Source organism: Callospermophilus lateralis, chromosome 5 (genome assembly GCF_048772815.1).
Source record: "Callospermophilus lateralis isolate mCalLat2 chromosome 5, mCalLat2.hap1, whole genome shotgun sequence".
Classification (NCBI taxonomy): Eukaryota; Metazoa; Chordata; class Mammalia; order Rodentia; family Sciuridae; genus Callospermophilus; species Callospermophilus lateralis.
In genome coordinates this window covers 164,177,144-164,200,968 of record NC_135309.1, presented here as the reverse complement: position 1 = coordinate 164,200,968, position 23,825 = coordinate 164,177,144, and positions in this window count along the sequence as shown.

Here is a 23,825-nt window from a genome sequence, read left to right as displayed (position 1 = left end):
AGGCACTTTTAATTAGAAATTAATTAATGAGCATCTGCTCCTTCCCACCCCACTGTAATCATTAGTCTCAATTACAAATGAGACCTATGAAGGGACACACGAGTGAGTCTTCAGTGAAGATGTAATCAACAGTTAAAATTAGCCGGGCTCAGGCGGCAGCTGCCCGCCCTTCCTCGCCGCGCGCTCGCCCTGGGAGGAACGACGAGCTGAGGCCCCGCGAGTAGGCGCCCCGTGCTTCTGGCCACTGTTTAACCGGGTCTCCGGAACGCCTCGCTCCAGCTCCAACACAGTCACGAATCGAAGTTCAGAATCCACTGCAGCTGCCCGTCTGAGGTCAACATGCCCTCATCTGTGTGGGTCCCCGGGACTTTCCCCAGAGTCGGACCTGGGCAGGTGGCCCACGTACAGCTGAGTCTCCCCGGGCCAGCGTCCCCCAGCTGTGCCACCCCTGGAGCCCAGCATCCCCGGAAAAGGCCCCTCCTTTTCTCCACTTGAGGTCATTCAAGTTCTTGCTCAGCCCACTGCGGCAGCTCCCCTCCCTCCCCTCCTTCCCCCTCCTCTTCGGCAGGCCACCCTCCATCGGCCTCTCCCTGCCCCTCGCGGCTAAGCCAGGGACTGTCGGAAGCCCCTGAGCACTCTGAAGAACAGATTTCCTTGTTCAGGCCCGGGACCCCTCCTGTAGGCTCGCTTCTCTAGGCCAGCGGCAGGGCTGGGTGCAGGGGAGGCGACTTAGGGCGCCTGGCTAAAGCGCCCCCCACCTCTGGCGCCAGGGTCTGTTTAGCACAGCTTTCTGCCTGGGGAGCATCGCAGCAAGAGAGGGGGCCGGGTGCTCACTGTAGGACTTCTCGGGGCAGTCCCCAGCCTCAGAACCTTGCCCTGAGTTCAAAGAGAAGGCCAATGCTCCCTCAGGCGGGGAGGGGGCGCTGGGCCACCCGGAACTCGTTCCCAGCCTTTGGCTCTGTGGTCCTCTGGGGCCCACTCTCGCCCCCTGCAGCTCTGCCCCACCGGGCAGGCCTCCCACGGTCGATTGGGGGAGCGGAGCCTTGCACCGTGGCGCTGTGCAGACTTGCTTGAGAGATTCCTGGGTTCAGACCTGTGAATCGCCCCAGGGTCACCCTCTAATTAATGGTGACGTTCTCGCCCTCTCCCCAGCTGCAAGGCTGCTCCCAGAAACGAAATCTGCCGGCCTGACAGCTCTGTTGAAGGTGATTGATGACTATCTGGAGACCGCAGTACACATCATATAATATCTGCTGCGTAATTGCTTTAATTTACAGATGAAAATACGAGTTCTCCGATGGCGTTGGACCGCGGCCGGCCACGTCCGAGCTGCTTGCAAAGGAGAACCATCGGAAATAATGAATAGCCGCTCCATGCAAATTATCCAGACAGTTTAGCGTCCGTAGCCGGGAGAGATATATAAAGAACACGAGTCAAATGACATTAATAATTGTTTTTGAATTCTGTATTGATTTCGTGGCAGGTCTGTTTATTTCTCTCTCACCTGAATTGCTAATACCACCTTCCTGTAAATAATAAGAAACTAGCCACCGGGCTTCTCGGTGGAAACGAATCTCTGTCTCTCTCGCTCTTCCGCCTCCTGCTCCTCCCCTCCCCCACCTCCCTCCTCCCAACTCCTTCCAGTTTTCCGCCTTTGCTGAGGCTTTTGCAGAACATTCCCCTACTTTTCATTATTTATTGTTTACAAACAACTCACTCTCCCCGAATAATGAGGTCGGACCAGGGAGGGGAGTGCGCGCAGGGCGGCTGAGGGTTCAGGGCTTTCGGAGCAGGAGTCAGAGGGCAGGACTGGCCCTCCGGACACGCACCCTACTTCTCCAGGCAGGCCTAGGCGGCTGTAAGCGCTCGGCTGGGCCAGCTTCAGCAGTCTGCGCTCTGCTCTGGAATTCCAGTTCGCAGCCAGCAGCCTGCCCGGGCTGACAGACAGACAGCCACATTTCCTTTCCGGGTACCTGGCCGGCCACAGCTCAGCTCTTGGGGAACGATGCCCCCTGAATAGCGGCCATTCATCTTCTAAGCAGATGTGCTCACCCTCAGAGCGTGGGCGGGGGCAGCGCTTCGCGTCCTTGGGGGGCCTCTGGGGGAGGGGTTTCGTGGCTTTCTTCGACCCTCGCTGATTGTTTTCCAGCCTGTGTACGTAAACAGACGCTTCCAGTCCCCACTCGCCCCGCTCTCACTAGAGGAGACCCTTTACCCCTCAAGAATCCTGGCTCCCCGGACGGACTCCACATCCTGGGCACACCCACACTCCACTTCCTGCAGGCCCTGGCCTGGGCAGCCTTTGGGGACCTGGTCCAGCCACACCCAGGGGCTTGCAATTGCCCCAAGAATCTCCAGACTTTCTGGGCTTCATCAGGCACCGCTATCAGTCTCTGGCCAGCGAACCCGACATACTGCTGACAGCTTGCACCCTGGCTGAGGCTCCCCTACTCTAGGCTATCCTTGTTCCATGAATATATGAGAAATGATCCAATTGCCATTCCTAAAAGGTCAAGCTTTGGGCCAAGGTACCGGTTCCGGTCCAAGAGCAAGCAGGAGTCTCAGGACCTCAGGCTGTCATCAGATAAATGAGCTTGCATAGAACAGTGAGCTGGGTCCAGAACTTTGAGAGTCCCACAGATACAAATACACCCTGGAACAGGAGGTGAGGGGTGGGAAGGAGTTGGGGATGAGGGTCCAAGCTGGCCCCAGGGGGCAGAGTGGGTTATGCTGAACATTAGGAGCTTATGGAGCACCTGTTTTGCTCCCGGTTGATGTTGGCTTTTGGAACCAGGGAAGGCCTCTGGGGAGACGGGCAGGCCCTGACCTTCCTGGGATCAGCCAAGTCCTAGTGCTCTAGCGTAACCCACGGGCTACCCCTTCTGGCACTAAGAGCCACGGGGAGCTCTTTCCAGGCAAGCCAAATTAACCCCATCGGAAAGCGAAAGCTCAGCGCAGAGCCGAGGAGGGCCGAGGAACAAGGCCGGGCCCTTGGAGCGTTGCACCCGACCACTGCTAGCAGGGTGCGGGATTGAAATATGTTGGAGTCGGCGATGCAGCCAGGGCGAAGCCGAGTTTGGCAGGTCGCTTCTTCGAAGTGCACCCCCAAACCGGCGGCACAAGCTGGTTTAATTTCCCATTCCCCGGACGCCCTCCATTCCTGCCCTCTCTCTCCGCTCTCCCTCTGCGCTCCTATGGCCAGCGGGCCAGCTCGAAGGGCGCTGCCAGAAGCAGGAAGGAGAGCAGTCCTGCGTCCAGAGGGCAGGCCGTGCCATCCCGCTCCTGACCCCTGCGTCCCGCGAGGTCCCCAGTGTCCCGCACCCCGCACTCCGAGCACCGCTCCGGTCCCATCACCCCGCTTCCCGAAACTTGAAGCAAACGCAGTGGCCTCCCGAGACCCCATCAGCAAGCAGCAAACTTTGTCCCCTCCGGCGCAAGAGCAATCCTCGCAAAGTTTGTGCGGCCGAGCCCGCTCCCTACCTGCGCCGGGGAAGCGCCAGCCCGCGCCGCTTGGGCGCCAGGGCCGCGGGGAGCAAGGCGCAGCCCAGGACACACCGGGGAGTCGCCGCCGCCTCCGCCGCCGCCGCCGCCGCCCGCGCCCCTCGGCGGCGGTGAGGAGCCTCCGCCTCCTCGGAATGGGGGGAGGGGTCTCGGAACCCCGGGGCGGGGGCGGGGGCGGACGCCCGAACCTCGCCTACCTGCGGCGGCGCTGGGCCACTCCTGGCCGCCCGCGAGGACCCTGCGCGGCCGCTCGGCGCGCGCGCTCCGGCGAGGAACAGGCGACAACTAATGGAGACATTTCCAGGCGGAGCACCTGGCGAGCGGAGCGCGCCGGCGTCCCCAGGCGCCGCGGTCGTCAGCCGAGCCCGCACCGGCGTGACGTGGGCGAGCGAGCGAGCGGCTCCCACCCGGCCGCCCATTAACGCTTCCCCCGCGGGCGCCCAGCTCTTGCCAACTTTCCCCTCCGCCCTGCCGGCCAGCTGGGCGTGCGGGGTGTAGGGTGGGATGAGGGCGGGCGAGGGGCGGGCAGGGTGTGGGGGGCTGTTTGGGCGAGGACGCCAGGCCCTAAGACTCCCCAGCTGTAGCAGGACAGCAGAGAGGCGGCCACACCGATTCTGACACGTTAGGCCTGCTGTGCGGCTCCAGCAAGCAGCCTTGGGCTCCGGGCCCCCAGGGTCCTGCTCTCCCAGAGGCAGTGGCTCTGGTTTGGGGCCGGAGCCCTGTGGTGGCCATCCCTGGGATCAGGCTAGGTTTTTAGGCCCTCCTCCTCTTTCCCCGCCCCTCCCCCACTGGATCATGCTAAGCAAGAAAAACCCTGGGTTTTATGCCTAGTGTCCACACTGGCCCCAAGCTTTTCTGACCCCAGGCCCTGGACAGGGACTTGGGCAAGTGGGGGTAAATGGTGAGAAATCACAGAAACTGGGGACCATGTGCCCAAGACAAAGCACTGTTCCTGGAAAGGAGCTTGCTTACCACCCTTCAGAGCCAGGAAGGCTGGACCTCTGGCCTGGGGACAAGCATCAAGCATCGGGATGAACAGACTTCAGCTTCTTCATGGAGCCTAAGGCAGGGGAGGGGGCCTAGGCCGGGATCCCTCTCCCTCCTTCTGTCAGCAACAGACTTCCTCCCGGAAGAATGGACACAAGTGAGTTGGTCCTCCCGGCTGTTGCTGCTTGGCAAGCACAGAGGGCAAACAGGGGGCAGGGTACCACCAGGCCAGGCCAGAGCAGGAAGGGACTGGAGAGTTATAGAGCCTTTGGGCTCATGGACAAGGGACCCTTAGAGGGTCCCTCTGCCAGGTGCTGGCAAGGTCCTGGCCTCACCCTGGCCCCAAACCAATAATGTGTAGGTCGGTGTTTCCTGCCCTGATGGATACTCCCTCCACCCGACAGTCATGTCCACTCCAAAGAAACTTGAACCTGTTCCTCATCACAGCAGTGGCCTCAGCCAGGGGAAGGAGAGCATCTCTGATCAACTTGTGCAGGCTTTCGCTTTCTGTCTGGTTTTCCCTTCAGAGCTCTGCAGCTGCTAGAGACGCAGTGGGAATCACTCACCTCAGCAGCAGCTCATGGGGTAGTCTGTAGGCAGGCCTTGAGTTACCAGCTTCTTCACTGGGGGAGATGAGGGCCAGCCAGGCTGAGTGAGACTGGACACTGCAAACTGTGCTTCTGCCTCCTGGCTACTCCAGAAACATGCCGGGGTAGCTGGCCTCTGTGCATCAACCTGGGCATGCATGTCATGCGGGTGCTGCCTGGGTCACTCCCTGGGCACAGGGATTGGGGCTTGCTCTTCCTGCTCTGTCAAAGCCCAGGAGGCAGATGAGGTGGGGCTTCCTTACGTAGGGACAGATGTAAGTGTCCTTCTGGAAAAGGGTCAGGGCCCTTTTGACTCCAACAGGAATAAAGTGGAGAAAGAGCAGCTGGATCCCAGGAGAGAAGGAGTCCTGCTCTGGTCCAGCCCCTTCATGGCGGCCTTGATACCAGGAGGGAGCTCTCTGCCTGGTCTCGGGGCCAACAGGGACAGGCACATGGGCCTCTCTGTGAGCTTGTGTGGGACAGAGATTCTTTTCAAAGCTAGATGTAGGCCAGAACATGCGTGTCTACACCCTTGATCTGTTGAACTCACTCACGTTCACTGGGGCCTCATTAGTGAGCAGTCATGGCTGACAAGCACCGAGGCTGCAGGAAGGTCACTGGCGGCCTGGACATCCCCTTCTGAGGTCTCCAGGACCCAGACAACACTGGTATCCTGGGAAAGCACATGCTTAGGGGCGGACTCCCGGAGTGGTCCTCTGCTACTCAGGGACCCATCCTCAGAGAGCCTCATTGGGCTGCCAGCCCTGGTTTTTCTGACTCAAGTGACCACAGCATGAGCTCCCTTCTGCTGCCTCTCAGCCCTTGACCTGCTGGGTGGACCCACTGCTGCCGACTGCCCTGGGTCTTTTGCTGCATTTCAGGGCCCCTCTGAGTTAGCACTCTGAAGAAATGGTGGAAATGCCCAGGCCTTGGCCAGGGGAAAGTCCCTCTCTGGCTTCAGAGTGGGTGGTCAGTCCGGATGTGGGTCTGTAGCCTGGGCCACCTCTGCGGGTGAGCAGTTCTTGGGGCTGGCTGGTGGACAGGTCCCGGCACGTGCTTGAGCAGGGCCCACAGCCTCCCCACTGCCGTGCCCCTGTGGATCCTTTTCAATCCCTCCTTTGTCTCCTGTGCCGGCACGGCTGCCAGGGTGCAATCTGAAATGAAAGTCTCCATGCCCCTGGGGCTTGGCCGTGCGCTGCCTCCTCCTCCTCACCTTGCTGCAACACGCACAGGCATCTGGGGGCCGAGCACCCTGCGCAGCTCACTGAGGCCCTGGTGCTGCTGAAGGGCCCATGGACTGTCCTTCCCCCTCACTCCCCAGGCCCAGAGGAAGAAAAGGTCCTTCTCCAGAGCAATGAGGTGCCACCGGTCCAAGGAGGGCAACCTGGGAAGGGTCATGGGTGCCAGTGCTGTCCTTTGGGGGCCTTAACTCATCAGAAGAAGAGGGTGGCATTGGGGAGACATGGCAACTGCAGCCTGGCAGCTCGGTCAGTGGCGTGTGGTCACTGCAGAGTGTGGTCGCGAGGGCACAGAGAGGGCACCTCACAGCTCTGCATCTGGTGTTCTTGCTACGGCTCTGTCCTCCTGACGTGCAGTGACACCCAGGGAGCAAACCTAGGAAGTGATCTCTTCCCTCTCCCTCAGGAGTACCTTGAACTGTGGACGGTGCTGAGCTGTGGATGTGCTGAGCTGCAGCAGCGGATTTCAAGGCGTTTCGGCGATGAACAATGAAAGGCGTTAATTCCAACAGTATCTGGGCTGTGTGCAGTAGAGTTTGAGGTGTTTGCCCAGCACAGCCCCGAGTCACAGAAGCCTGGGCTGGGAAAGACAGCACGTGAGACTGACTTCAGTCTGTGCAGAAGGCTCCCAGTGTGTGTTGTGGCCAGGAACGTGGACATCATTGTGACTTGCCATTAACAGAGAAAGCTGGACGGATAGGTAGAGAAGAGACGCGAGAGTGGCCTCCCAGACATTAAGTGGCAGACAGAAGACCTTAGATGGAGGCAGCTCACTGCTGTCCTGTCCATTCACACAAAGAAAACACACTCCCCGTGGTGAGAGGAACTGCATGGCTGCCTGTGGGCCCCATTGACACGCACCGTCCCACAGCAACTGCATAAAATGTACCAACGCGTGTCCACGGGTCGAACCAGAGGACGGAGGAGCTGTCTGGGCCACATGTGGTCAGCCCCTGCGCACGGCCTGCAGGCTGGGCTCTCTGCTGATGAGTCCTGCCTGCCTCCTCTGGCATTTTGACCCGGTCCCCACTATCCCCACAGAGGTTTGGGGATGTCTGTGTGAGGCCACAGGAAGAGCCCGAGAAGCTGAGGAACATGTCCACGTTGGCCTGTGTTGCCTTTGGCTGGCCTGTGAACACGGTCATGTCCCCTTTAAGGCCATTGGGAAAGTGTGCCAGTGACCCAAAGGCAGCCAGACACTGAAGTTTTCTTCCCATCACAAATCCTGAGCTCGACCTGAGAGTAGCTGGCGGCGGCGGCCCAGCAGCAGTGACCAGTGTAAAGCGCCTGCTCTTAATTACTGTGGCAGCAGATCACACAGGAATGTCCTCCAGGAGCCGGCCGATTTCTATATAAAAAACATTTCAGAGTATTTTTTGAAATTCAATTAATTGAAGGCCCCAGATAAAAGGAGCACATTCTTAATGGCTGTAAAACCACCCGGGGGGAGAGGGAGCTGAAGCTCACTTCAAAGCGTGGCAGGAACACTTACTGTCTTACTTCAGAAGTGCTCAGATCAATGAGTCAGTTGAAACGACTCGGGCATTAGCAACCTGTTCATTTTCTGTTTGGTACTGATGGAGGACTCTTGTGTGAGCCGCAGCTCCTGAGAGGTCTGGGGTCCTGACGTCTGGTGGGCGCGGCGGGCACAGCTGGGGGCAGTGGCTCTGTGAGGCTGCCTGCCCCTCTGCAGGCAACTGTGCCACTGCCCTGGCCACACCTCCAGGCCACAGACCGGGCCTTGAATGGCAGAACGCCCTGTCCCACAAGCATGCGTCTTCTCAGGGGTCACTCCAGGCCTCCCTGCTCTCGGGTGGGCACTGGCAAGCCTTGGGGTTGCTTGCAGGTGCACTGTCCCTAGCTCTGCCTCATTGCCACATGGCACACTCCCCGTGTGTCCCAATTTTCCCTCTTCATAAGGTCACCAGTCACGTTGGATTGCCCCCATCCAGCACGACATCGTCCTACCCAGCTACGTCTGCCACAAGGCGTTCTGATGGGCTGCAGGCCAGGGCTCCAACGTGCAGGCCATGGAGACAAGTCCAGCTCACAGCGGCGGGTCCCTCCCTGCCATCTCTCGGGCTCAGCTGAGTTCTTTAGGGTGAGCCCCTTCCCCTCAGTTCCCCGTCACAGCTGTCAAGTTGGTCCCCCTGCCCCCTGGACTCGCAGCCCCTTCTCCAGGGTCCACAGGACAGATGCCATTTGGCCCGTGGTCCCTGCCTTCTCGAGAGCTTGTGCCCCCTCTGGGGACTGAGGACGTCCTCCCCGTCACAGGGACTCTTGCCGTCTGTGTCCCCGTCCTCTGCTGAGTTGGAGTGGTGCTCTGAGAGGGCTGGGTTTCCTCCTGTCCTGTTTTTCTTGTTTCTCTTGTTCTTCTGGGGCAGCACCCTGAGCATGGCCCTCCGTGGACACAGAATGACGTGGGAGAGCAAGGAAGTCAACTGGGTCCTCTCCAGGAAAGGACAGCAGATGGAGAAGCCAGCAACAGCTCCTTGGAGGAGGGGACACAGGGAAATTCTGGACGGGGCTTAGGTTTCTCCTCAGGGCCTTTATGCAGTGCCTGCCCTGCCCTGGCCTGGCCCTCTGCAGGCTCCTGGGGTGCATCACTGGACAACAAGAAATTGCAGAGCCTACCTCGGGCCTTGGGGGCACACGAGAAGACGGCCCCGTCCACACGGGGTGGAGTAAGTGAGGAAACTGACCTGTAGGAGGTGAGCTCTGTGGCACTCTGCTGGACAGAGGCTTCAGTGCAGGTGGGGCAGAAGTGGCTCATGGCCTATTTGTGTGGCCTCGTTCTGTTGGTGGCAGCAAAGGTCCTGGTGACTTGGCTGGACATGAGGACAGCAGTCAACCAGTTTTGAACCCTGGGACATTGGGGTTGTTTGTTTCAGCAGCACAGCCTATTCTATCTGACTGATACAATCATTCCTTTGTAAGTCAGATTAATAATGTCATAATATGATTTTATTTGATTATGTGATGATACTATAAAAGAATTGTCAATTGCATAATTATGTATTATAATGTAATGGTGTGCTCTTCTGTGATTACATATTATAATTTTCAATATAGAAAACGTACCCAGACAGAAACATTAAGTTAAAGAGGAAATATAATGTCAGGGCAAAATATGCACTGGCCGTTAGTGGCTGAATGTGGACACACGGGCTTTGCAGCCTTTCATCCCACAGGAATCTTGAAGAGGCAGCTCTGTGGTTGCAGCCTCTCCAACAGGCTGCCTGGCACCCTTGGGACACAGCACTGGGTGTCCAGACAGAGGCCACCCTCAGAGGTGCGGCGCTGGGAGATGAAGGGGTGCACAGCTGAGTGCTCACCAGGGCGTCAGACTGTATGGGAGGCAGGGCACTGTCACAGCTCCAAAGAGCTTACAGAAAAACAAGGCTCAGGACTTTGAACTGGTAGTCCAGTGCTCGGGGAACTAGTTCTGGTGAGGCCCAAAGAGTAGGAAACCTTACTTTTTGTGGTTTAGAATACATGAAAAGATTGACCATTTAGTAATATCAGCAGGGATAGTATTTCCTGTTGGTCATCCTGTCCCTCGTGGACCAGCGATGTTCTGTCCTCACTGGCTGGACCCGTCATTTCTGTAGCTCTTTCCCGACTTGCCTACATTTCACTGGTCTGTTCCCTGATCCTCCATGTTCTTCTGTTTCTGTGATTCCAGGGTGTGCACGTGTGTGTCTGATCCACTGAGCCGGCTGGCTGTGCGTGCGAGGTGGCGGTCAGCACCCTCTTGACAGCCGCAGCTGCTTTTCCTGTGATCAAGGCACTCCATCTTGGCTTGTGCCACACAGATCTGGCAGCTCCCAAGTCCAGTTCCTTCGTGATGGACACCTGTGGGTACACCATCCGCCCGACTGCAGGAGCACGTGAGCCATCAATGCCGGCTGCGGGCAGACCGGAAAGATGCTCCACCTGAGCATCTTTCCCCTCTTTAGCTTGGTCATCTCAGTGCTGTGGCGCTGTCATGTGACATGCTCTTTGGCTCTGGAGGAATAGATACTTGCTTCAGTACATAGCTTCATGGGACTCACCTGCCTAGACAGTTCAGGGTGAGTCTGGACGTTGCCCACTAGTGGGGTGCCTTGGAGAGTGACTCCTGCTTCTGCCAGAGCCTGGGTGACGTGGGGGTGCGCTCTGTGTCCACACAGGCTGAGGAGGCCAGCAGCTTCCTCCTGAGCTGCTGCCCACCCTGGTCATTCAGGTGCCCTGTGAGGTCTCAGAGCTAGCCTCTGTGGCTGCAGGTCCACGTCGACCAACCCTGAGTGTGAGCATCACACCAACTCTCACCCTCTGTGCAAGGGGCTTCCTGTGCACACTTGGGACACTGTCTTTGGGAATTCTTGCTGGAGCTTCCTGGGCCCAAGGATGCTTTGTGCTCCACAACCAGAGAACCTCAGCCCTCTGGCATCTTCTCGGCAGGACGTTCTATTACAGAGAGAACGTTGTAGAGTTGGTAAGGGTTTTATTTGGCACGCCAGCTAAAACCTGTGACAGGTTGCAGTTCCCTGAATTCTGAAATCCTTGTGTGTGTGTGAGGGGCTGCTGGGGATGGAACCCAGGGCCTTGTGCATGTGAGGCAAGCACTCTGCAACGGAGCTGCATCCCAGCCCACGGAATTCCTGAGATCCTGGTGGAGGTCCTGCACCCCTGGGGCCATGGGTTTGGAGTCTGTTTGGACTTGGCCTCCCTGGGCCATGCTCTGTGGAGGACTGATGGCTCCGTGGGTCCTCTGCCAGGTCCTCAGAAATCTGCTGTCTTCTTTAGGATGACACTGGCTCTAGGGGTCTGGGGACTCACTTGCATATGGTGTGGGGTAGATGAAGTGGCTGCCATTTTGCTCAGAATGGGGGTCCCTCAAACCTCAGGAGTCCTGATGGGTTGGCAGGGGGGCATCTCATTTCAGAGCCTCTGATTATCATAATTTTGGGATCTGTCCCTCTCCCTGTAATACTGAGAAAAGTCAGGTGTTTTTCTCTATAATTCTGTCAGCTTTTTGAGAACTGGGCGGACATCTCTGGGACATTGTATCTTCTGAAAAATTTTCAGAGGACTAAACATTTTGAAAAGCCCTGAACCGGTGGTCTGGAGACTCAGATTTTGCCCAGATCTCTCAGGAGCTGCCATGAGACAGAAGCCCCGGGGTCGGGGGGAGGAAGTGGCCTCTCTACCCCAGCCAGTGTCCTGTGGAGGGCAGTGGGTCCCTTACCCAGAGGGACTTTTCGTAGGAGGCCCGGAGCAGAAGGCTGTGTTTAGTTTGATAACAGTGCTAAGTCCCCCGCCCCCCGAGAATCGCGGTAACTTGGCTCAATATTGTGAGTCACGGTGGCAGGAAGGGAAGCATTATTGTCAGATAGAGGAGGAGATCTCTTTATTGGCTGTGGCTCCCTGAAGCATGTGCCCAACAGGAAATCAATGCGCATCTTTCTGGCCTCACTGCCTCCAGGAGCCTCGTTCCCACTGTGTGTGTTTGGCTCTGATTTGTTTTTCCGGTCAGATATTGCTGTCTCACAGCCTGCTCCCAACTCTGGGCTGGAGCTTTGGCTAAATCCTTGTCCCCTGGCCCTGGATCCCGGCATTTTCAGACCACCTTGTCGGGGAAGCCCAGCAGGCTGGCGTGCACTCAGCTTTCTGGGCAGCTGCCTGCAGAGTGCTCTTGCCCTCTACCGGGCTGCGGGCCGCCATGAGGCTTGCCTGTGACCCAAGATTCATGTGGCCACTGCTCTGGGATGGCCCTGGGGGTTGGCACAGAAGCGTGGGCAGTCCCAAGCCAGGCCTCGGAGGTGAGAGGCAGGGTGGACCTGCTCTGTTCCATGGGGTTCTGGGGACAGTCACTGAGAGGCAAGGGACTCCTAGCCAGCCCAGCCTGGTGGGAAGGCCGAGGGCCCCTGGGAGTGGGCTGCGCCCAGGAGGGCCTCCACACAGTTTCTGTGGCTCTCATGGTCCCCATCCTTGATCTTTGCTGGGACACCAGGAGGGTGAGGCTCATAGGCTGCTGCGTCTCCCAACCTCAACTCCTCAGTCTAAGGTGTTTCCCAGGGAGAACCGAGCATCCCAACACAGCAGGGCCCTCTGCCACTGCCAGCGTCCACAGCCTGTCCAGTCCTACCCGTTCCCCAACCAACCTGCCCGAAGTGAATTCAGGACACCACGTCTGTCACTGAGGAACCGACCCTGTGTGAGCACGCGCCTGGAGCCCAGTGACCCTCAGTCCCTTCAGACCCGCAGCAGGGCCACTTCTTTGCTTTCCTTCACTTATTTTTATTTTCTCATTTTAAAATATCAGCTTCAGGAAGCCATGTCTGCACGACAGCTCACGTCTGACGTGCCCAGTGCAGTGGTCATGGTGTGTTTGCCGCCTCCAGGACGGATGTCTGCCAGAGAAGCTTCCCAGTGCCCTCAGCAGCTGGAGCCCAGGTGTGCGCCCCCTCAGGAGGGGACACCCACAGGCTCTTCAGCAGCCGCCTGCAGCCCGGAGCCCTCTGTGGGAGTGCTGTGCTCTGTTCTGGCTCCCCTCGTCAGCACTGGGTCCTCCTCAGGCGGTGGTGGGCAGATCCCCGAGGGCTTGGGCCTCTGGGACTCCCACTGGTCCCTCACTCCTTGGGCTGCCAACTTGCTCTGCAGGAGGACGAGCTGGAGAGCCCTTGCTCCAGTGTTGGCCTCTCCTGTCCACGGGGTGTGGGCTAGCTTCTCCTTGGACCCTGGGGGACATGGTGGATTGGCATTTGCGTCTGGGGGTTTCCTGGGATTGGGTTCTGTTGGGGCTGTGGGTTCCCATCCCAAGCTCCAGGAGAGCCACCCTTTCTTCTGTGTCCCCTCTTCTGAGGGGCATTGCAGGGGGCTACTGCTGTGCCAGGGTCTGGAAAAGGTGGGGTCTGAATTCTCTCCACTTCTCACGTAGCTGGACATCTGCACCAGGAGCAGCCATGTGGCCGCAGGCAGGCGAGATGGATGAGGAGCTGGACCTTAGGCCCCTCCACAGGTGGAAAGCAGGTTCCCTGAGGGTCCATGACCCGCCCTTGATTTGAAGATGGTTCATGGTTTTTGACCCTGTTATTCTTATGGGGGTTTATGTGGCCTATTTTTGACCCCTGGGAGCCTGGTTGCATTGTGTCCTCTGTCCCTCTGATGTGGCCTTGGGAGTCTTTGAAGGCTTCTGCTTCCTAGAACCGCACAATGCTCCTGAACACTTCCCATTTCAGGTCTGGGATCTGCCATGTCTCCCAGCAGGGACCTCCAGAGGCAGATGGTGTTTCCAGTCCACGAACTCACCACCCGGGCAGCGCGCAGCCCACACTCAGGTGGGGAGGCAGGACCCGGTCTGCCAGAGGGCCATTCGGCCACACACCCTGTCCTTCCAGCTTCTTCCTGCCTCCCACGGCCACGACTTCTCCCTGGCTGTCATGGGCTCCGGCAGCCTGATGTTGCGAGGCTGAAGTGGCACTGGGTTTCTCACCCACATCTCCCAGTTTTTATTTATTCTTGAAGTCGTTTTCCAATCAATGAAAGGAAATACCATGTCATGCAATTGGAGCACATTTTAGCTGTTGGGAAAACATGTTTTCTTTTTCTCAAAATGAATTCCATTGCCACCACGTGAGACAGGCTAGTAGATCTCTGTTCTCACGACCGCTTCCCAGGACTGCTGCAGCTTTCTTTAAGAAGAAACAAACAGCACAGTGTCCTGGGCACCACCTCCAGACACCTAGGAACCTGCTGCGGCTTCTGCCCATCACAGGTCTGGAGGCCACAGAGGACAGTAGGGCCGGGTGTTCTGCGAGACCTCATCAGCCCCAGCTGGCACAGGGGGAGAGTCTGGAAACGCGGCCCTACAGACCCCTGCTTGGGGCAGTGCTACCCAGGCTCTCTGCCACTCTGCTCTTGGAGACGCACGGTCAGCTCTGCTCTGTCTCCTCTATTCAGTCACCAGGTCCAGCTCCCACCCAAGGGAGGGTAGCCCAAGAGCACTGGCCCTGGGAATACAAGGCAAGACGCCATAACTGGAAGCCACCAGGAGGGCCCCTGAGCCTGGGGGGACCTGCCCAGGCTCAGGGGTCAGCGTGGGCTGCTGCAGCCAAGGCCAGCTGCCTGTGGGCTCCCTGGCATCCCTGAGCCCCCAGCCTCCTGTCCCCCTCATCATCCTCAGTCCCCATTGACCCATGTGTCCTTGGTATGTCTCTGAAGGGCACACTTGCCCACCCTCACCCGGGCGTTTGGGAGTCGTGGGTGAGAGTGGCTGGAGACAGAAGGCAGTAAGCGGAGGACGGTGACTTGGGTAGGTGACCTCTGTGGCTGCAGAGGCTGTCTGTCCCCAGGGGAAGGCTGGTGGCTGGTCAATAGGCCCCCCAGGTGGCATGGCCTTGAACACCTCTGGACAGAGCATACTGCACCTGTGCTCCACACCTTGGGAGCGGCCAGCATCTGCAAGGTCCAGGGCAAGAGCACAGAGGCTGGGGAGGTGGGCCAGGGCTCCATCAGAGCCTTGTGCTGGGAGAATGAGCGTTGTTGGACCTACCCTGCTCAGCACTCATGTGTCCGCGGGGCTGCCTCCATGCTGGGGCAGAGGTGACAGCTGTGGCAGAGACATGTGGCCCCAAAGCCAAATGTTTACTACTGTTTTCAGGTTCTGAAGCAGCCACTGCCCAGCCCTGCCCAGCAGGCTGCTGCACGGTGATGCCATAAGGTCTGTGGGACTTCTCTCAGAGGGACAGGGCCCGGGCCCAGGGGTGGGTGTCAGGCTGACCTCTCTTAGCCAGGACTCCTGTGGCTAGCCCCTCCACTACCCAGGAGACCCCTCAGCATCAAAGGTACCCAGGATACCCCTTCAACATCAAAGGTACCCAGGAGACCCTCAGCCTCCATGGTACCCAGGAGACCTCCCCAGCCTCCATGGTAGCCAGGAGACCCCCAGCCTCCACAGTAGCCAGGAGATCCTCAGCATCCACAGTACCCAAGAGAGGTTCCAGCCTCCACGGTAGCCAGGAGACCCCTAGCCTCAAAGAAACCCAGGAGTCCCCCAGCCTCCACGGTAGCCAGGAGATGCCCCAGCATCCATGATGCTCACACTGAGAAGCACCGCAGGGAGAGTGAGCCCAAAGAGTCTCGGGTTTGATTGTGGCTAGACGCACTTTCTCTTTGGTGACTTGTGTGTTTCTGATACAGATGGTTGAAACTCTCATCAGCTTAAAATTCCATCTGGGTACTGCTGCAGCCTGGCTGGGCACAAAATAACCGAGCTGCCACCAGGCACTTGTAGGTTCAAAACAGGAACTCCTTTATTGGAATGCCACCCACATGGCCCTTCTCCACACACCAACTGGAAATCCCTCCTCAGGAACTTCCCCAACCAACTTGAGAACTCCAAAGTAGCTGGGGCCTGAGTCAGACAGCAGGGGTCTAATATACAATTGAATACACAGCTTAACATAACATCATCATCTCAATGGCTTGCTGGCACCACCTCTCAACCGCTCCCAAAAATGCCATGCCATTCCGACTGGGCAGTGGCTCTCAGCAGAGCTTGGGAGCAACTGTCCTAGCCTGGACCAGCTGAGTTATGACTTGTAGTCACCGACATGACCAGGCAGGAAAGGGGCAGGGTCCAAGGGCCACTGCCAGATCCTGGGCGGCAGGCAATGCTTCTCTTCCCGAAAAGTGGCTTCTTCTCCCTGAGAAGCCCCTGAACCGCACCCTCTGGGTAGAACATGAGATGGGAAGAGGAGCTCGGTTCTCTGGTGCGGCTCAGCCCTGCTCCCTGGTTCTGAGGCTGGCTACTGGGTGACAGACGGAGGGCGTGGGGCTGCGGGAGGATGGGCAGCCCAGGCAGCAGGCTCCTTTCCCCAGGGCCTGCTGGGACGCAGAGACCAAGATGCTTGGGTCACTACTTCCTCCTCCGAGAAGTCCCTTGGGTTTTCCCGAATGTGCAACCTGAGAGAACAACCAAGTGTCACCTTGTGGGATTGATTTTTTTAACTTTTATATTGTTCTCACCAGTTACAATGACAGCAGCCGGCGTTTTGACGCTCTGTACACAATGGAGCCCAGCCTCTCTTTCCTCTGGCTGTATACAGTGCAGTCACATGGCCTGGTGCAGCCATAGGTGTGCGTGTGGTAACAATGCCCATCCCATTCCACCGTCTTCCTCCCTACACCCTCCCCTCAGTCCCCCTCTGCCAATCCAGAGTCCCCCCACCCCTTACGGAGTACGGATCAGGATCCTCTTGTCAGAGAGAACTTTTGGCCTTTGGCTCTCTGGGACTGGCTTACTTCCCTTAGCATCACGCTCTCGGCTCTCTCCGGTTACTGCCAATGTCATAATCTCGCTCTACTTTAAGGCTTGAGCATCTGAATCACCAGAACCCCTGACACACTGGAGTGGACATGCAGCTCAGCAAACGTGTGGAGGCACCACTGTGGCCAGGGCAGGGCAGGGCTCCTGCTGGGGACGCAGAGGTAGCAAGCTGCCCCCAGCCCTCTCCCTCCCACACAGAGCACGGAGCCTCAGCGGCCCACATGGTGCAGGACCAGGGCTCAGGGAGAGGCAGACGGGCTCTGTGGCCTGAGACGTGACGTGTGTCCACCTCAGTACGAGAGGTGACCAGGGTGCTGCTGAAAGCCAGCTCCTCTCCTGCCTGGGCTGCCTTCCCATCACACTGCAGTTGGATAAGGCCACAGCACGGCTCTGGGCTGTGCTTGGGGCGGCTTCTGGGAGAAGCGACAGAATCCACACACCTTGGATGGTTCCCCAGGCTCCCTCTGCCCAGTCTTGGGGGTCATGGGGCTCCTGCTGCGCTGACGCTGCCAGTCTTGCCTGGAGTATGGCTGCCCTCCCCGGCTGTCACTGTCCATCCAGACTTTCACTGGAGTGGACACGCAGCTCAGCAAACGTGTGCAGGCACGTCCTCTTTGAAAAGAGGATCCTGAACGGTCAGCCCCAAATTCACCGTGGTAAATCCCTGGAGAGGGGACTAGTCATTACAGCAGCCACCCTGGACTCTCCTACACCCCAGGGAAAGCCTTGCAGGGTCTCCCCAGCAGTCAACCCAGACATGGGACCGAGGTGGCTACACATGTGTGCTGTGGAGGCCACAGGCTCACCCAGCGTGGCTTCTGTCAGCTTGCAGATTACTGGGGTAGCTGTCGGCCTCAAGCCCCCCTTACCCCGACCCCTGAAGTTAAAATATTCTAAATCCAAATTAAGTGTTATTAGTATTATAATTAAAAAATTAATGTTAAATGGGCTTTTTACTAAGAGACTTGCTTTCAAAAACTACCAGTAATTCACTATCTGCCAGAACAAAACTCAGTATCTTCAGAGGAAGGCCACGGAATGCAAAGCCTCTGGACTAGCACTCACAGTGCCTAGGCTCAAAAGAATTGTGGGCATTCTGTGAAGGTGAAAATAAATAGATGAGTGACGGAAGGAAGGAAGGGAGAATCAGCCTCAAGTGGCCCAGATGTTGGGTGTGCAGAGATGCGGAAGAGCCCTTCCTAATGCTTCAGAACGTACAGAACACAGGCCCGACAGGAGGCACCAGCCGAGCACAGCCCCGGAGACCTGGAGAAGTCCAGAGACGAAACAAGAACTTCCTACAAGAAGACACTTGGTGACTTTAAAAGTAAACTGGACCCAGCCAGAGGAAGGAGAGGTGACCTAAAAATGGGTCAATAGAAATGTTCAAACTGGGGGCCGGGCTGGGGCTCAGCGGTAGAGCGCTCGCCTGGCAGGAGTGAGGCCCTGGGTTCCGTCCTCAGCACCACCTAACAATGAGTAAATGAACCAAAGGCATTGTGTCCATCTACCACTGAAATCAGAAATATCAACACCGCTAAAGAAGACGATGGCCAGAGGAAAGCCAGGGAGTGCAGCACGGAGCACATGCGACCCCCAGGTGCTCCAAGGCCTGCAGACAGGGTCCCCAGGGAGGTGGGCTGCCCCCAGGCGCCACTCCTCAGAGGTCGGTGAACTTCCAGCAGGAGAAACACCAGGAGAGACATCAGGGAGAAGCATGGGGAACCACCAGATGCTCCCCCCCCTAAGAGAAGCCTAAGGAGGTGGGGGGGGGGAGCCGACGTGCTACTCAGGGGATGACAGTGGTGGAGGCAGCTTGTGGCAGGACGCAGGGCAGGCAGGGGTGAGGGGCTTCTGTGGAAGTCCTGCCCGCTCTGAAAACATCCCCAGCTTGAATGAGCTGATTCATCTCTGAGAGAAGCTCAATGAGGTGCTGGTTGCCAGGCCAAGCGATGCTCAAAATGTGGACGGTGGAGGGGAGGCCCAGGGGCCCAGGGAGCCAGGGCCAGAACAGCTTCTTGTGTTCAGTGGCACAGCAGCTGACTGGGGTTGGCAGCCGTGAGCTGAATACTCCCGAATAGCCGTGGAGAGGATTTGGAATGTTCCTAACAAGAAGACAGGATCATTGTTGGTGGTGGACATCTCAGTTACCTGGACCTGACCATTGCACATGTGACACGCATGCATCCACTGTATTCCATAGGTATGTGCGATCATTACACACCAACTGGAAACAAATTTATAAAGAACAAATAGCACTGGAATTTGTAAACATTGAATTCTTTTAAATACAATTTTCCTAAATTTCTTTAAGATCTACAGAAGAAACAAAAATAAATTTTAAAATGTATTATGAGTTACAATACATATAGAAATAAAATACAGGACCACAACAGTATACAAGTTTGGAAGGAAAACAGCATAATGCATGAAGTAATGTGATGTCAGCTCAAGACACGCTGTGATCAGTTTTGACTGCAAAGGTAACGATTAGAGCAACTACTAGGAAAAGAAGTGCTCAGAACAGATATGAATTTGAGGGAACACATCAAATGAGGGAGACTCAGATAACACCCAAGGGAGAGAAACCGCATTCTAACATGAGTGAGGTCAGAACATAAAGCCTGCTGGATGCAGCCAAAGCAGTGCTGGGAGGGAAATTCACAGCACCAGGTGGATGCAGTAAAGGAAATAAACTTGGAATTCAATTGTATTCCTTAAGAAGTCAGAAGAAGAAAAGGAAAATAAATTCAGAGAAAACAAAATATAACAAAAATAAGAAAAAAATCACTACTGCAGAAACAAAAAAACAGAGAAAATAAATAAAACTAAAGATTACTTGAAAACTTAATATGATGGATAGGACTCCAGAGACAGGCCAAGACATGTTAGAAAATGCCAGTTACTGGGGCCAGGGCTGTGGCTCAGCGGTAGTGCACTTGCCTGGCATGTGTGAGGCTCTGGGTTTGATTCTCAGAACCACATATAAATAAATGAAATAAAGGTCTACCAACAACTAAGAAAAAAAAAAAAAAAAAAAGAAAGAAAGAAAGAAAAAGAAGAGAAAAAAAAATGCCAGTTACTAATTTCAGGAGTCTCAAGGGCAGGTTCCTGTAGAGCAGGATGGTGAGGGGCTAGTCCGGGTCCAGGGCACTCTTCACCAGTGCGTGCACGGCCAAGCTCACGCGCTCTCCCGTCCGTCAGCCCCCTCCTGACGTGCCACTCTTAGTCTCATTCCCCTTCTCCTATTCACGCAGACTTTCGTTTGTTTCTGCATCCACACAGTCATTGTCTGAGCGGTGGCCAGCGTGCTCTGCTGTGGGTCCCTGCAGGACACAGACACCTGCTCCCTGTCCAGAGGTGGTCCTGCGTAGGTTGCTGGCTTCATCTTTCAAAATAAACCCTGGAGACCTGCGCAGCGCTCAGAGGGCCGCATGAACTTCTGCCTGGCGGATGCACCTGGCCAGAGGCTCTGCCTCCGACCAGTGTCCATCCTTCTCCCGAGGGAGCTGATGTGGCCCTGTGGGGTCTTTCCTTAGGTGTGTCACAGATGCCATGTGAACAAGGGATCCGAATGTGCCTGCCTTTGGGGCTCAGCCACCTTGCGGATGGCCTGGGACGGCCCCCCACACCTACAGCCAGCACCTGCAGGGTCCCAGCATGAGGCCACTGGGCCGCCTCAGACCTGAGCACCAGCACCCTGGAGCCAGTCTGTGACCCGGTGAGAAGCCCGTGCTGAGCACCTGGGGGCGCTGTTGCTCAGCACCACCGTGGAGCACACTGGGCGACAGGAGGGCTGGAGAGTCTTGAGCCCAGTGTGCAGAAGTGGCCATTGCAGCTGGTGAAGAGACGCCAAGTAGATGCGTCACAGCCAGCTGAGTCACCCACCCGCAGAGCCAGCGTGAGACCCAGTGCTGGTGAGACAACCCATCACAGCACACCAGGGACAGCCAAGTGCTGGCTGTAGAAATTCTGTTCAGAGGCTGGTAACAAAACACCCAAACTACAGTGGCTCACTCATAGACCCCAACCTGTAGGTACCAAGTCCAAGGCAGCTCTCCTGATAAGGTCATCAGAGATGCCAGATTCTTTTATTTTTCTGCCCTATAGTCTCAATGCATGGATTTTATTGTCAAGGTCACTCCATGGTCCAAGATGGTTATTAGAGTGACAGACATCATATTCCTGGCAGTGGGAAAATGAGGGTTGGTGGGCGTGGGCTCTAGTCATGCATCAAGAACTCGGGGCATGTCCACTGTGCCGAGGCCACATGGATCTACCCAGAGGTCAGCATTGCAGCCTTATGCTGCCCTCTGTCCACTGCAATGTCCAACCAGCCTGTTGGAGGGGATGTTCTGAGGATGACGTGAGCCCACCCAGGGGAGTCCAGGCACAGCAAGCACACAGAGCACATGCGACATCGCCAGCTGCCTCCAGGAGTGTGAGCAGGAGAGCCGGGACCCCTGCCTGCCTGGATGGCTGGAGCAGGCTCTGGGGTCTCACAGCTGCCCGCTCCGTGTGGCTCAGGGATAGACCCCCCCCACGTGGCTCAGGGATAGACCCCCCACGTGGCTCAGGGATAGATCCCCCACATGGTTCAGGGATAGACCCCCCACGTGGCTCAGGGATAGATCCCCCCACGTGGCTCAGGGATAGAACCCCCCCACGTGGCTCAGGGATACAGCCCCTCGTGGTTCTGGTCTCACGGAGTCCTGGTCCCCAGTCCCTACGTCATCTTCCTGACTCAGGGTTGTTCCACAAGCTGGGACTGAGGCAGAGGTGCAGGACGCCCGGGGCCAGAGTGCAGTCCCACCAGCTAGCGCACAGCAAGGAGGAGGACTAGATGGTTCCTCCTCTCTGGAACTGAAGGTGAAGGGGATGTTGGGAGCCTTGGGTTCAGCTGGCCAGGGCATTCCCAGACCAGTGTCCCAGAGGCCACCTAAGCTCCACCAGGCGAGGCTGGCTTCTGGCCCTTGCACGTCACTGATGTTGGCAATGAGCCCCCTGCAGAGGCCCTGGGGTCCTCACCTGGCCTGGTGTGCTTGCACCATGTCCCTGAGGTTTTTGGCAGGGACAGAAGACCAGTGGTCTCCCCAGGCCAGGTGGCAGGGAGCAGGACCTAGCAGTCAGGGCTGCCTGCTCCATCTACAGTGTCAGGGGCTCTCAGCCTGTGGCATGGTGACCCTGTGGGGACCTGGGGGTGCCTGCAGGGTGGCCAAGCAGAAAATCTGAAGCTCTGAGGAGCCTGAGGGCTTGCTGTGGCCTTGGTGGCCAGATCCACTGGCGCCTCCTGCTGGGGGACCACTCGCCCTGCTGGGTGCCTGGCGTCTGCAGCCCCGGCAAGACCCACACGGACTTTCCTCCGCCGAGATGCAGAAGGCAACGCAGGGCCAGCTGAGTCCAGGAGCCCTGCCCAGGGAGGAAAGCCCCTGCTGCTTCCCCATCCTGCAGGAGGCCACCCCCCAAACACTCGTGACAACATTGTCCCCATCAGTGTCTGTGGGCACTGCCAAGAGAGAGCCATCCTTTGTTTCTGGTTCTTCAGAGTGGCCCTACTGGCCCCCTGCTTTCCCTCTAGACCCCAGGAAAGGCCCTGGGTGGGGAGGGAGGCAGGACAGCAGCTTGGAGCCTTGGCCACTTTCAGGCCTTCCTGCTCCAGCTGGGGCTTGGCCAGAGCTGCCCAAGGCTTGCTGTGGCTAGGGGACATAGGGACATCCTGGTCAGGTTGGCTCTTCCTGCGGGCTGAGGAGGACCAAGGTCTACCCAGGGTGAGAGAGGGCACTGGCCCCTGAGGAAGGATGTCTCCCACCAGCCACTCTGATGCCCAGGGCCTTCCTGGATGAGCAAGCAGGGGCAGGCAGGAGTGGTCCTGCATGGGAGGGTGGACAGGAGCCCACTGGGGAACTACAACCAGAAGGCAGCGGCTCCCTCCTTCCTGTGCCTCTGGAGAATCATGTGAGGGGCCGAGTCAGGTGTCGGCCTGCAGAAGTGCAGACATAGCTTCTGCTGCTGTGGACACACTCAGGGCCGCAGCAGAGGCAGCTCACGGCTGCCTGCACACAGGGGCAGGAGGGGCGATGGTAGTGAGCACAGGGTTCTATTGGGGGATAAAGATGTCCCTAGTGACTATCTTGCAATTTTGTGAATATACTAAAAGCAAAATTGAAGCCATTGCCTTAAATGGACACACTGGATGGCCACAGAGTTGTGCTCAACACAACCAGCTCCGCCCGGGTGCCCCTCCTGGCTGCTCCACTGAGAGCCCAGCAGACTGCGGCTCCTGCTGGGCCTCTAGGCACCCCTGCCTGGCTCCTCAGCAGGATGGTCTCTGGCTCAGAGAAGCCACTGGGGTGGGCTGTGGAGGACACTGGCCCTGCTGCCACAGGCCGCTCTCTCAGCCTGAGTGGACAGTCCTCTGGGGGGCTGCAGTTGCTCTTCCAGCTGTGACATTGGTAAGAAAGGCGGGGGTTAAGGAAGCATCCCGCACAGGGGACAGGTCGTCACAGCACATTTGTCCAGGTGATCCACTGCCCTCCTGCAGCTCTCCTGGGCCCCGGGTTTCGCTGCGCCCCCACAGGTCTCCCAGGGAAAACGATCGGGGGCTCTGCACAGCCCCTGGGAGCAGGGTGGTCTCCTCCCTCCTCCTGCCTCCACCTGCACGTGGGCTCTCTGCAGTCAGCAGACCCACCTGACCTGCCCACACTGTGGCTGGAGAAGAAACTGGTTCCAATGGAGACCGCATCCTGTAAGGTCTCTCTTCTTCCCTGACTGGTCGGTGGGCACAGCAGCGGGGCTCCACAGGGCCCAGCCCTGGCATCTGGCCTGGCCATGTGACTCTCCCACAGCTGGGGTCTGGCCTGGCCCCCATGGGTTAGGGTCCACCCTCCTGGAGGCCACCTCCCCCCTTCAGGGCTGTAGTGCCAGGTGGACATGTCCCCTGGCTGACGGCTAGGATGTGGCTGCTGCCTGAAGGAGGAGACCTGTCCTTTCTGCTCTCTTTCACTTTTAAGCCTCACATTCCAGGGGAGCCGTTGAGGGGCCCAGGTTGCCTGCCTCCTCTGAGGAGAAGCACGCTTCCCTGGGTAGCGCAGGTCTGTGGTCCCCAGGTACCTCTGCTGTGTCCCCGAGGTTTCAGTCACACCCTAGAATATTGAATCAGGCTGCCCGTGGTCCGGTTGCAGCTCCATTCCCCGCACGGGG